The sequence below is a fragment of the Monodelphis domestica genome, chromosome 1 (genome assembly GCF_027887165.1).
Source record: "Monodelphis domestica isolate mMonDom1 chromosome 1, mMonDom1.pri, whole genome shotgun sequence".
Taxonomy (NCBI): domain Eukaryota; kingdom Metazoa; phylum Chordata; class Mammalia; order Didelphimorphia; family Didelphidae; genus Monodelphis; species Monodelphis domestica.
Window position 1 is genome coordinate 605,769,582 of NC_077227.1, and position 14,255 is coordinate 605,783,836.

At 37.7% G+C, this 14,255-nt stretch overlaps 1 protein-coding gene across 3 annotated transcripts in view; it reads right to left on the reverse strand.

Annotated features, from left to right (window-relative positions):
* The window catches only part of SYNDIG1 (synapse differentiation inducing 1), a 290,195-nt gene extending 276,287 nt beyond the window's left edge, over window positions 1-13,908 (reverse strand). For 2 of the 3 annotated variants that reach the window (XM_056813807.1, XM_056813809.1), the window contains exon 1: window positions 11,726-13,908. The gene's annotated coding sequence lies outside the window, so the exon portion shown is untranslated. Of the gene's footprint in view, window positions 1-11,441; window positions 11,585-11,725 lie in introns of those variants that run through there. The other variant, XM_016426598.2, reaches the window with a different exon arrangement.
* Between the last annotated feature and the right edge of the window lie 347 nt (window positions 13,909-14,255).

The window sequence follows — 14,255 nt, forward strand, 5'->3', positions numbered from 1 at the left end:
TGAGTAGAAAGATGAGTTCAATAGTAGGTGGAGTCAAGAGAGTAATAATTACTGACAATGATTTGCAAGGCTGGGTTCAAAGAAGTGTCATCATATTTTTTTGGGGAAAGTTTTAGTAATTGTTGGTATAAAGTGAAAAACAGCAATTGTACCCTTTTTCCAATGAGACAAAGTAGTCTAATAAAAAGTACACTAGATTTAGAGGCAGATGTCTTATTCATGTCTCTACTCTCCTTACTATATGACTATGGACAAATCACATTTTTAAACCTTGGTTTATTCATCCATAGAAGTGAGCTAACAAATTGAATTGCCTCTCTCTTAAAGCCCTGGGAAAAAAGGTTTTTTTCTTTATCATGAAGGTAAGTTATTATTATAAATAGTAGTGCCAAGAAGACATAGGGAAATAGTGATATGTTCTAAGTTTTACAATTTAAGTTTAGATATAAGGAAAAATATTGAAATTTATACTGGATTTCACCATCAATAAACTTTTATAAAACATTACCTTATAAAAAAGTCTGCTTCTGGTATTTGCTACAATTCTGTGATTGTGACCAAGTGATTTCATCTTTCTCAGTTTCATTCAGTTCTATCACCTTTAAAATTGGGATAACATACTCACCTTGGATCAAATGAGATAATTTCAGCAAAGCACTTTTCAAACCTAAAAGCACTATTTACCTGCTTGTAGTAGGAATAGTTCTCATCATTATCATCACCATATTCATCTCACTAAAGCACTTTAGGTACCAATCTTGCTAAAATGAGGAGAGTGGGCTAGATAACTTTACAAGTCCCTATCTAATCTTAAAATTCCTTGATAGTTTTTTAGAAACTCTAACCCCTAGTATTGCTATCAGTTTTTTCAGCCCGATTCTAAGATGACATCCCATTAGGAATCTTTAAAATGTTCTTTACAAATGATTTAACATCCATAGAATATTCTCATAAAACACACAATAGCATAAAATAGCTTTTGGGTTATGTTTTTTCCAATGGTACAAAACTAGTTTTATGGGCTCATTTTTCATTCCTGGTACTAAAACAGTTTCATCTCTTTGTCAAATGTTTATATAGTTTGGCTGGAGTTGGATCAGTGTGATAAACTGTGCTTTAAGAATTTTTGAAGGATTTGAATTGAGAGTAAAGAGGTATCCATTCTAAATGGTCCTCCATTGTGACACCAGATTTGCCAAACACTACAATTAGAAATGTTTGAAGTCTAATATTTATTAAATCGTGAAAAACGAGAAACTGGATGCTTTTTAAAAAGCATATGCTATATGGTCCATGTTAATCAGGCCAGTTTTAACTCACCTAGATGCCCATCACATAAAATACAAAGCATACACACTATCCTACAGATGTTTCATCTTCAGCAGCTAAGCACTTTCAAGTGACAGTGATTGACATTGCATGAGACTGAAAGATTGAGATCTTAAAAGAAAATGTTTTCATATTATATATTGGAAAAAGCCCAGAGGACTCAGAATTCCTACCTCTGGGATAATGCCACTGAGTTTATTGATTCTGTGTGTTTAAGTAAATTTAACAAGTGAAATAATTTGTTTTAATGTATTTTTATTTGATCTATACTCTAGGAGGTCATGTTTGTTTTTATTAATTGTCACAATTACATCCAAAAATCTAGTAAGAAGTACCAGGGGACTGTAATCTATGCAATTGAAGAGAATACCCAGGATGACTATGAAATAATAGATTACAAATGTAATTACACTATTCTTCTCCATACCTATATGCCATTTTAAAAAATCTGGTATCATCTACTACCTTAGCACAGTGCCAGGAACATATGAATCACTGAATAAAGAATTATTTCTTTGTCTTGCCTCTGTTTCTTCTGCTTCTAACATTTTATTTTGATTGTGACTGATCATAATGTGACAAAAGTGCTTTCATTTATTTTGTGAAAGAAATACCATATATAAACTAGCCCAAGCTTTTTTGGAATAAAAGGTGTCATTACTGGTTCAGTGATGATCTATTTAAAGGTGTTCTAGCCTATAACTCTACCATACACTAACTTTTAAGATGTGATACAAATCTAATTTTAGTCATAGTGCTAAGATTAGAAGACATGTTTCACATGATACACATTCAAGTCTTTATATGAAGTTTTTTCTAAAATGAATGCTTGCAAAAGTCAACCATATTCATGCTTAATTTACAGAAATATGCATATGACTACATGAAGCACTCAGTGTATATAAACACCCATGCTGTCTTTACTGGGCTTCCTGCCAATACTCTGTTTTAAAATACAGGTGCATGGAGAGATTCCTGTTTACATTCTACTTTGTATATTGTTTTAGCAAGCTGAATAACCATATGTTCAGCAATATAACGTTGCTTCTTTTGCTCCCCTCTCTCACTGGCAGTGATGACAACACAATGTTCCTAAAGTAGGCTTCACTCTAAAAAATGACATTTCAGAGTCTAGGCCAAGTCTAGTTTCCTCTATAGTTTATAAACAGCGAGTAACTTCAGAGAAGCAACTATAATGCAGCTACCATGTAGTGCCATCTTACTAGAGATGGACTGAGAAAATGGGGGAAATAGTGAATGCTTAGCTCTACTACGAAGTCCAAATGTCTGGATCTCTTATGAGGCTCTCTGAATCAATTGCTCAGAGAAACAGGATTTTCCCACATGTCATAATTATCTGATTGTTGAATTCATGCAACAAGTTGGGAAGCATCTATTCATTCTATGTTATTTCTCAAATCCTGGTATTTTCCTGTAGAAGAGAGAATTTAAAAATAAGACACTTTGACCTAAGTTATATAACAAACAGAAAAGTCAGGAGTTCTTCAGATATCTATTGAACTAATTTCTTTATGCATTCTCCACTGCCAAAATTAAAATAAAAGCATCTACTTCATAATGTTGCAATGCTGTAAAACTAAAGTAATAGGCTTAATCATTCACATTGGAACAAAATGAATGTTTCATTCTGTGGAGCTCCATTAACTCTCAAGATACTGAAAACATCAAAATAGATATTTTGACAAAATCATAAAAAGTTTTCTGAAACAAGGTAGTACACCTATAGGAATCATGTACAATTATTCACTTCTAGACACTGTATTTGTGAAGTGCATTGAGCTCTTCAGCATTCATATCAAATATTGGTCTTTTAATCCTTTCTTTTTAAACTCTTATCTTCCATTTAAGAATCAATACTATTGGTTGTAAAGCAGATAGGAAAGGATTAGACAAAAGGAGGTTAAGTGACTTTCCCAAAGTCTCCCAAATAGGCAGTGTCTGAGGCAATATTTGAACCCAAATCTCCCATCTCCAGACCTAGCTCTCCATCCACTTTGCCACCTAGATACCCCCTCAAGTATTACTGTAAAAGATCTTATCCATTTTCTGTCTCTTGCCAAAAAAGAGTCAATCCTTCCAGACCATGGACATAAAACATCAAAATGACTTTATAGTTAGATGATCAAAAAAATCTTAAAAGAGAATAAATGTTTATCTACATTTAACGTGAAATAGCTAAAGGAACAGGGATTTTAAGTTTACTAATCACAATCATACTTCTGATTCTTGGCTTCATGCTTATATTTTTATATTTGTAATATTTTTAGAATTATAATACATATTTGAATTGAAGGATATTCTTATGAAGAGAATAGTGGTTACTGCTCAATAATAATTAAATGCTTCTCATTTCAAGGATAGTATCACAACTATAATTGATGCTAGGTCAAGTTTTTAAGTCCAAATACAGTACTGCATAATTCAATAAATTCATTTATTAATACATTTTAAATCAAAATAGTGCAGCAAATGTACCCCAATAGATGCAGAAAAGCAGAATGACATAAAAGAATTATTGGGGCTAATAATACATACTGCTTTCTATTTTTGAACATTAATATCAATAAACATGAAGTGAATATCTATAATGGTTAAGACACTGTGTAATGTGTTACCAGGTAAAATAAGTAAAATAAACTCCCTGTCTTCCAAGAGCTTTTGTTCCAATAGCAGCAAAATCATGGAAATGGGGCACATTATATATATGTTAAAAACAGTTTCAAATAAAGTTCTTCTGGCTCAATCATAATGGCATGGCATGCAGAAGAAGGACTGAAGTCTGTCTTGTTGGCCCCAAAGTTTTTGAAGGATGAGTGAAATTTGGAAAGAAGCATATTTGGGCTCACTATAAAGATGCACTTCTTAATAGCTAGAGCTAGTCAAAGCAGAATGGGATAATTTAGGAGATCCTCCATACTAGAATGTTGCTAGGAAATAGATGGATAAACACATGTGTCTAAAAGGTGCAATGTGTAGAGCACCAGACTTAGAACCAAAAAGATCTGAATTTAAATCCTACCTCACATAATCACTAATAATATGATCCTAAAAAGTCCATTTGACTTCCTTTTGTCTTAATTTTTTTCCATTTAAATTATGGATAATAATAGCATCTACCCCCATAAGGTTGTTCTGATGATTAAAGAGATAACATATGTAAAGTTCCTTGTAGGTCTAAATGCCAGTAATTCTTCTGCTGCTGCAGAGACAATTTTTGTTCATTTATGGTTTGAAACTCTGAGGTTCCTTCCTACTCTCAGATTCTGTGATTCTGATTCTAGGGAGGTGAGGAAGTTGAATAAGATCTAGTGGTGGGAGGTCTAGATCCCTATACAAAAGAAAACATTTTATATAGTGTGAAAGCTTAGTAGGATTTCCAAAGATGGAGATCAAGAGAAGTGCATTTCAGAGAGAAAAGCATGAACTGAAAAAAAAAAAAGATGTGAAGAGAGATATGAGGGTAAAGATTATAGAGAATATGAAAGAAACAGCAAATATTCTAGTTTGGTCAGAATATGGAACTAGAAAAAAACTGGTTAAATTCATATCACAGAGGTCCTTGAAATCCAGGATGAATTTGGACTTATATTGATAGACTGACTTTTTTTTTTTAAGTGAAAATACTAGTGCAATAGAGAGGATTTTTTTTTTTTCTGGCAATAGAAGCTTGGGCACACCCATTACAGAGTTCTTGATAAAGGTGAAGAAGGTCTGAATTAGGATGATTGGGGTGAGAATAGGAAGTATTTTAGAATATTTCTGAAATAGAATATATACACCTTAGCAACAGGTCAAATGTTGAGGTCAAGGAGAAGGGATAATTGCTGGCTTCTCCAAGATTTTTAAGTCTTGGTTACTAAAAAATACTGACTCTTTCAAGATAAATGAGCAATCAAGAAAAAAGAAATAAAATTTGGGAAGGAGTTCAATGCTGTTTGAGAATTATGTGAGTGTAGGCAGTTACTAGGTATAAGGAATAAAGCATTGGATTTGGAGTCAGGAAGACCTGGGCAAGTCATTAAACTTCTTTCATCCTCAGATTCCTCATCTATAAAACTATGAAAATAATAGTAAATACATGTCAAAGTTAGTATGAAGAGCAAATGAAAAAATGTGATATGTAAAGGTTTTTCAAACCTTAAAACATTATATAAAAGTTAGCTTATTATTATTGTGTTCAAGGAACTGAGTTAGGTAGAGAGTGTCAACCTCGGATTCAGAATGACTTGGGTTAAATTCCACTGAAAATTAATCAATCTATTATTACTCTTATAATGATAACTATTATACTCAGTTTCATTTTCATTTTTCTCACCTCATGGTCTATAGAGTTTGGCAGAGTCCTAGAAAAATTCACTGTCCTACCATTGTTCCCAATATTTTGTTTGACCAACTCTTGGGAAAGTAGACAAAATATTCATTTGTAGTGGGATAAAAGATTGGGTCATGATTTCCTTTCCTGCAGATGCACTGAAAGCATCTTTGAGACAATTCCTGTAACAGGTAGAATGATAGGTATACTATCTAGTTCTTAAGATTCCCCTGTGGCTTTGATAATTTATTTTTTATTTATTTTTACTCTGAGACATAAAGAATACTAAAATAGATTTTCCCTGTAGGGATATTAGTATAGGATAAGAAGATAAGATTATAAACAAACTATTCTAACATAATGTTAAGTAAGGTTTACAGAGATATCAAATAAGAAAAGTACTAAATGTTACATTATTTGAGAAGAGAAACAACTCCTCATATGAAAGGAGAGTAGAAGGAAGACAATGAGTTTGGTTTTATTAAAGATTTATTTTGATAAACTGGTAGGACATCCATATTTATCTATAACAGGAATTAAAGATGCTAGATTAGAGGGAAGCTAGGTGGCTCAATAGATGAAGAGTCAGGTCTAGATATGGGAGGTCCTGAGTTCAAATCTGTCCTTGGACACTTGTCTAGCTGTGTGATGTTGGATGAGTCACTTAACACCCCCTTGCCTAACCCTTACCTTTCTTCTGCCTCGGATCCAATACACAGTATTGATTCTAAAATGGAATGCAAGGGTTTAAGAAAAATACCAGATTAGGGTTTAGGAGTGAGGTCAAGACTGGGGAAAAATATGCAAGTGATCTTGTCAAGAAGAGAGTTGAAGTAAAATAATTCGATGCGCTCACCAGGGAAGAGCATATAAAGGTATAAAAGGAGGATCAAGAGAGATCTAAATAATGTCTATTTAAAGGAAAATGGAAGACAGAAGACCTAGCAGAGAAATGTAATGTTCAGAGGAGGAAGAAGAAAATCAGGATTGTGTGTTGTTATAGAAATTTAAAAAGAAAATATGCAGAAAAGAGGGGTGGTTAAAGTATGAAATTAGTCAAAGAAGAATGATACCTTGAGGTATCATTGCAAAAGGATACCAGATGAAAGTATGCTAGATTTTTGCATTAGTATGCCACTAAGGAACCATGCTCAAAGGGTCACAAAACTGTGCATATCCATGGACTCAGCAATAAAACTAGTAGGTTGGCATTCCAAAAAGATCAAAGATGGGGGAAAGGACTTACTTATACAAATATATTTATAGCAGCTCTTTTGGGGGGTAATTAAGAATTGGAAACTGAAGGGATGTCCATTAGTTGGGGAATGGTTGAAGTGATACAAAGTTAAGTGAGCGGAACCAGGAGAAAGTTATATACAATAATATCAATAATATATGATGATCAGCTGTGAATGACTTAACTCTTTTCAGCAATAAAAGGATTTAAAACAACTCCAAGGGACTGCACCATAGCAGAAACTGAATGCAAATAGATACATACCATTTTTTTTGCTTCATTTCCTTCGTGAGTTTTTTCTTATATAAGTAATACTCAATCTTCTTTCACAACATGGCAAACATGCAAATATGTATTGCATGATACCCATATATTGCCTGCCATCTCAGCAAGGGGAAAGGTAGGAATGAAGGGAGAGTATATAGATCACAAAATGTCAGAAAATGATTATTAAATGTATCAACAAGTATAAAAAGAAAAGGGAAAACAAAGATATCACTGCCGTCCTTTAAAAGGGTATTAGACTTGCTGGATAAAAAAACAAGATTCCAAAGGGTTTAAAGAATGCTTGTAATTTGAGGAAGGATTTGTCAATGTTCGGCTCATCATGAGAAGATTTTAATGACTGTTGTTCAATCTAAAGTAATGAAGGAAGAATATCAATGAAGTCTCTCCCTCCTCCCATATTGTTGAAGTGTTAAAGTATTATTTAGGGAAATGTATAGATTCACGTATTCTCTAACATTAGGTGAGATTTGGGTTCAGGTTAGATGTTAGGTAAAGTATGACAGGTGTGAGGAATTTGTATATTGGAGAAGACAGTGGATTTGGAGCTAGGAAATATGAGTTTGAATTCAGCTTTGCTAAGAACCATGGAACCTTGGGCAGGATTCTTTATTGTGCCTCTTTGGACTACACTTTCCTCACATAAAATGTGAGAAGATGGGCCAATATTATTGCTCAAGTCCAATCTAGATCCAAATTCCATGATTATAGGATTCCCTTTTTACTATTTTTAACCCTCTAGTTCAAAGGTTTTTGATTATAAGTATATGTTGAATGCCATCACTAGTAAATTGTATGGCAATTCACTTTTTAGAGCTCACCATTAAGTTTTGCCTTTCTCCATTGGGTCATAATCTCCTTGACAGGAAGAATATATCACGTGTGTATACATAGCACAATGCCTGACAGTGTGATTGCTTATTAATTCCCCTTTTTATTTCTTCCTTCTTTCCTTCCTTCTCTCCCTCCCCTCTCTCTAGTCTTTTCTCCTTCTCTCTGTCTTTCTCTTTTTTTCTTTCTCTTTCTTTCCCTCCATCCCTCCCTTCATTCCTTCCTTCCTTCCTTCCTTCTTTCCTTCCTTCCTCCCTCCCTTCATTCCTTCCTTCCTTCCGTTCCTTCCTTCCGTTCCTTCTTTCCTTCTTGCTTTCTTTCTTGCTTCCTTCCTTCCTTCCTTCCGTTCCTTCCTTCCTTCCTTCCTTCCTTCCTTCCTTCCTTCCTTCCTTCCTTCCTTCTTTCCTTCCTTCCTTTCCTTCTTTCCTTCTTGCTTTCTTTTTTGCTTTCTTCCTTCCTTCCTTCTTTCCTTTCTTCCTTTCCTTCTATCTATCATCTATCTATTTTTCATCTTGAGGGACTCTGTACTTAAAAGTGAGAATCCAAAGAATGAGGAATCACACTAGAATAGGACTTTATGGAAGTGTTTATTGTACAGTATCCAATGAGCAGAATTAGAAGTAGAGTGGGGACAAGTGGGACTTTTAAATAGAAAACTCACATAAGAAAAACAGATTTCATAAAATCTGAACTTACTGTTAAATTGTAGGTGATTATTAATCATATAAAGGGTCCTTTGATGGTTTCTTTAAATAGCACTTGTAAAATGTGATTAGATTTAAAACAAAAAAAGTGACCATTTTTAAGAATATATCTACCTCTTCAAAAATGGCATCTGTATTTATGAGGATGTTGAGATGATGCTTTCATAACTTCAGAGAAATCTTACTACATTAGTAATCATTTTTAAGATAAAAAGAACCATATTTACAATTATATATGGGCAAACAAAATAACACCTTTAAAGGGATACCGAGAAGACTTTTTGTATATGGAAATTAAGCATTTCCAAATGAATAGCTGCAATTCTTAATTGCAAGTTTGAAAATCTCAGACTCATAAGAGCTAAAATTTCCTCATTAGAAAGAGGACCAGCAGAGAGTGCAGTCCTATCCCAGGCAAACTATCACAACAACTCCCTAGAAAGGACCAGGTAGAGTATCATCCTCATTAGCTTTAAGCCTATTGAACCACTTTTTAATTGATGTTAATGCTCAATGCTAGGGAGATTAGTCTCAGATGATTTCTGAATTGGATTTTAATCCCTTTAAAGAGCAAAATGGATTCTTAGCTTTATTCCTTTTCATATCACTACTCTACCACAGCTCACTTTTGCATTCTTTCTTTTAGATCTAAATATCTGTTTATCTATCTGGCACTCTCTGCTTCAGCCTCACTCTCCCCTCCTCCCATCTCTGCCTCTCTGCACACCCCTCCTACTCTCAGTCTCTACCTCCTTCTTCCTTTCTCTTTATCTCTGTCTCTCTCAAGTTTCCCCACTCTACCTATATAAAATCACTATTTTCCCATTTCTTTCTATGTCAATGGCCCCCTCTCCCTGCCATTATTTGCCCAAATAAGCATTGGGGATTACATTCTTGTCTTCCCCCTTTTTAAACCATCTGTACTTTAAAGAAACCTTTCAGAAGGTTCACATGACTTTTTTTTTCTTTCCCCAACACTGCATTCATTACCTCTGATAAATTTCCAGGTAGTGATAAGTGGAAAAAGCACAACCACCAACCACTAAAATCTGCATCTTAAAAAGTAGAAGTGGAACCTATAGAGGACAAACCATTCCACAGATACCCAATTTGTGTTGAAATTCTCCCTCATGAAGCATTCAGATATAGCTTTCTGGACATCCTATTTTAAGTCCTGCTCCAGGAATTTTGCTATAGCTCCTTTCTTCTCCAATGCTTTTCCTAGTTAATATGCATTGACATATTGCCACCTCTGCAGTTTATTTATGCACCTGCCCTCACAAGCAAGCCTCAACAGAGCAATGACCCTTTGGTAGAAATCATGACCAAGCCTCACTGCCCTGAAATGGAATCTCATCTTGGAAGAAAAAATAAAAGTTGTTTTGTATTGTTAATCTCTTAGCTCTGAGGTTTGCTAGTGTACAAGAAAGAAGCTGAGTGGTTCTCTGACCAAAATATATTCAGAAGAGGTGGATAGTTGCGCACTCTGATTTGACTACCAGACTTCAAAGCTAGATTGTTAGAATCTTTTGCTAAGTTGAACTCCTATTCATATGAGATCTCCCCCAACACAGATGTCCTTGTTTAGCTGCATTGAAAGTCATCAAATCTTTAAGGATGATATGGAAAAAAATAAAAAAATGATATTTTGTTAACTGTTAACTGTTAACCCCATAACAGGGCAAAAAAAGAAAAGAAGAACACTTCAACTAGAAACACAAGGGATGTTCAGAGATAACCTGGCCAGAGTATGTCTGGAATGGAACCCTCTATCTCTTCCTTCACCTTCCCTAGAAGCTTATCCTTCACAAACTCTAGATTCTAAAAGTCCCAAATGAAGGGCAAACTGTACAAATTCTAGTCAGAGAAAGAGATAAATTAGGAACTTAAAAAAAAATTGCTGCCATTCTGTTCAAGTAGAAGTACAGGTAGACCCTGGAGGGCAAGGGCTGGTGCAGCGCAGCCTATGTGTATTCGCTCAAATCGCCTCAGATGGTTTGCAGTCCCAGAGAGGCAACAGCTCCCAAGATCAGGATAGCTCCTAACGAGCCTGGCTCCTGGCGTTGCACAAAGGGCAAGCTGCCAGTCTGCTCTGCCTGTGGGTGGGAAGCAGGACTGATCTGGCAATCGGCGACTCTCTGGCCCCAGGTGCCTGTTAGGAATTCCCAATTCTGTTACCCTTCCCTGTACTATTCGGACTCACTTCTCTACTTACTGTCCCAGTCTTGGTTCCTTCTCTCTGCCCTGTTCTAGTTCAATCCCGTCATCTCTAACAGTCTTGCTCAAAACATCTAAACGCCATTCTACTATTCCTTGTCCCATTTGGTTTTATATCCCACCGCAATACCAAACTATGTCCCACCCCCGACTCCCGACTCATTTAAGCACCCTCGAACCGCCCCCCCCCAAAAAAAAATCTAGTCAGTTTCAGTCTCACTACTACCCATTAAACCTTACAATGTAGGACTCTCCCTCAACTAGCCTCTGACCAGAATACTCAAGGGGAACAAAATCACCCAGTTCCCAGAGCTCTCCCAGGATGCTTGGTGGGGTGCCAGGCTGCAGCTATGAGACTTCACCACCACCCCCGGCCCCGGCTCGGTTTATACTGCACCTCTTTTCCCTTCCCCAGCAGTACCTTTTCTGGGGTTCTGGCAATCTATATAGAGGGTTGCCCACTACAGAGCAACTCGATTTCCTAATCTCGACAATCTGCACTTACCCAGCTGCCACAGCCACAGTTCATTCCCCTCATACCTGGCGCGCACAATTCTGGACTCAGCTCAGTGTCACCCCCTCCGACCCAGTAAGGCTTGTCCAGACACTGGGCACGCTTTTTATCCCGCCAGTCGGCAGTTCTCAGGTAGGGAGGAGGGCAGACAAGCAATGGGTCTGTTTCCTCCGCCCTCTCCCAATACTCCCCCCTCCCCATTCCTCTCCTCCACCCGCCCATCCTTGTATACATAGATAGACCCGTGTGGCAAAAGGGGGGTGGGACTTACTTACCGGGAACAAGGTGACCCAGCAGCTGCACCCCAGGGTGACAAGAAGAACAGCAAGCAGAGAGTAGAACCTCTCCGACGCCGCTCCCCCAGGAAGCCAGGGCACGCAGGTCAGTGCGACGCCCGGCTCTTCTGGTCTCCCACGCGAGCTATAAGCCGGCTCCCTGGGAGGGCTGCGGCCGCCCTTCGGTCTTCTTTACCCGCACCCGGAGCCCTGCGCCGCCCCGAGCGCCACAGGGAGCCCCGGGCGCGGGGCAGCAGCTTCACAGGCTCTTGGGAGCCCGGAGAGAAGAGAAGGGAGAGGCGGGGAAGAAGCTAGTGTGGGGCTCCTAGAGAGGTGGAGCGAAGAAAACCCTCCCTCTCCAAGCTTACAGGGAAAAGGAGGGTGGGTACGAAATTAAGGCGCTTGCAGCCCAGCGGGTGGAAAGAGCAAGGGATGGCCGCTGTGTGCGTCTTTTTGCTCCGACAGCATTGCAAAGTAGGTGCCTGAGAGGACAGCTTCCCGACTCTCCAGGAGGTGGAAGAATAAAAAAGAGAAGGAAGCAAAAGCAGCCCCAACCCCATGCACAGCAACGGCCGCCAACTTTGCCTCTGCGGCGGCCAGAGGGGGCCAGCTGGGAGGTCAGTCGGGCTATTACCGCTGCTGCTGCCTCCCCACCCTGTGGCGCTCCTGACATCCGCTAGCCGCTAGCCTGGGGCTGGAGCTCCAAGGCAGAAATGCAAAACGGGTGGCTGGAAATACGAGGGCGGTAGAAGCAAGAGAAAAAACAGATCTCAGACTAGGATGACAGGAATTTACCGCCCTGCACTGGGAAAAGGCGGCTCCCCCTGGTCCTAAAGACACACTGTCCTCATGCACTTGCTACTGAGGTCCCAGCCAAGGACCCATCTGTTCCCTCAATATCTGTTTCTGACAGTTGGCCAAATTAATCTACAAAACCAGAATGGAACTTGAACTCCACACCTAAGTCTAATACTAAAAAGATGGAAAAGAGCAATTTTCCCTAATTGGTGCTCATCGTAAACTGTGTTTATTCGTAACAGTGGGTTCACAGAATCTGGAAAGGGTCTTAGAAGTCATATAGTCCAACCTTCCTACCCCTGAAATATCCCCTTCTTCAGCATCACTGACAAACTAGGTATGGCACATGAAGATATTTCACTTCCTTTACGGCTGTTTTTCCTCTTTAATGTTTAGGTTTTGGTTTTTGCTTTTCTTTTTGTTCCAAGTGAAAGTCTTGGTAAAGAGCACTGGTACAGCCGGTTAGCCCTTCAACACTTACTGAACCTCTAAGGTTAAGGAAAAAGATTACGGAATTCATAGTTAAGAAAAGGAACTGTTGGGGAGAGAGATGGAATTTTGCTTTCAAAATTATGGTCAGCAAGCTCAGCCTGTCTTTTGCTTCAGTAGTTAACCAGCTACCTTTACCTTTTCTTTGATGGACTACAAACTAGCTTTCCAAAAGAAAGCTGAGAATAGAAGCAGAGACTTCGGTTTCCTACAAGGAGCTCTTTCAGCCAACCCAAACTCCATCATTTTTTTTTCTGTTTGTGGCTTATTTCTCCTGTTAAATTTTGAGTTCTGTAAGGAAAGGACCCTGTTTTTTTTATTATTATGTCCCTCAACATCTATGCCTTGAACATAATAATAACAATAATAACCCATAGCATTTTAAAGTTTTCAGAGTACTTTCCCTACAACCCTGTGAGACAGTCAAAACTATTACTCACATTTTACAAATAAAGAAATTAAGGTAGTGAAAGGTAAAGTGACCTGGACAGGATTGAACCCAGGTTCTCTGCATTCAAGGCTAGCATATATGTGTGTGTGTGTGTGTGTGTGTGTGTGTGTGTTTTAGTTAGACAAACTTGGAGAGATCTATGATTTCATTGGTCTAGGGAAGTACCAAGTAAGGATTTTTTTTTTTCTTCACCAGCTGGTGGACACTTCTGTAACTCAAAGTCAGTTACCTGGGACTCTTAAAGGTTAAATCACACTTTCAGAGCCACATAATTTATATTTGGCAAAGGTGGAACATGAACTCATTTTTTCCTGACTGAAAAAAATAGCTTTTTTTCCCACTAAGCACAAATATCTCATGCTTTAAAGGTCCATAAATATTTGCTTAATTCAATCCAATTGGCAAGTTTAAACATCCTCATAAAAAATAACAAAAACAAAACAAAACAAAACAAAAATTTTCCTAACTTGACATTGGCATTTCACTCCAAATAACTTATCATTGCAAATGGTTATTCCCTGTCTCATTTAGTCTTCTATCCCACAGCAAGCCCAAACCATGTCCTATCTCCAAAGGACTTTCCAGGACTTTCATTGTTTCCCCTTCTCAGCTATACAGTTTCAGATTCTCCATCATTCACTACACATAGTAGTACAGGATACCACCTCTCTCCCTTTCCCAGTGCCTGGGTCTGACAATATCTAAGAAGAACAAAATAGGACAAGGGATTCTCCTACTGGAACTTCCCAAATAATTATACTATCTTAAAAGATTCCACAAATATTTATTAAG